The sequence below is a fragment of the Etheostoma spectabile genome, chromosome 8, assembly GCF_008692095.1.
Source record: "Etheostoma spectabile isolate EspeVRDwgs_2016 chromosome 8, UIUC_Espe_1.0, whole genome shotgun sequence".
Taxonomy (NCBI): Eukaryota; Metazoa; Chordata; class Actinopteri; order Perciformes; family Percidae; genus Etheostoma; species Etheostoma spectabile.
The window spans coordinates 17468456-17468665 of NC_045740.1; the positions used below are offsets into that span (position 1 = coordinate 17468456).

The following is a 210-nucleotide window of genomic DNA, read 5'->3' on the forward strand; positions in this document are numbered from 1 at the left end:
ACTGATGTTGCCATGGCAACCCAGCAAAAGATTATAATAAAAGTTAAATCCTGCGAGATAATCCCCTTTCTTCTTGAACGTATCCTCGGTCCATAGCGGTCACGAAGAGCTGTCGAGGCCCGTCTTTGAATTCCAGTGTGAATTTGTAACGCCAGGAGCAAAAGTATCGGTACGTAGTCCTCCATTAGTGTTGATTGTCATGACGCGTTG

General features: G+C 45.2%; 1 protein-coding gene across 1 annotated transcript in view; it reads right to left on the bottom strand.

Moving 5' to 3' along the window:
• cdhr5b (cadherin-related family member 5b) overlaps window positions 1-210 on the bottom strand; it is a 17448-nt gene that overhangs the window by 1366 nt on the left and 15872 nt on the right. The window lies entirely within an intron of this gene.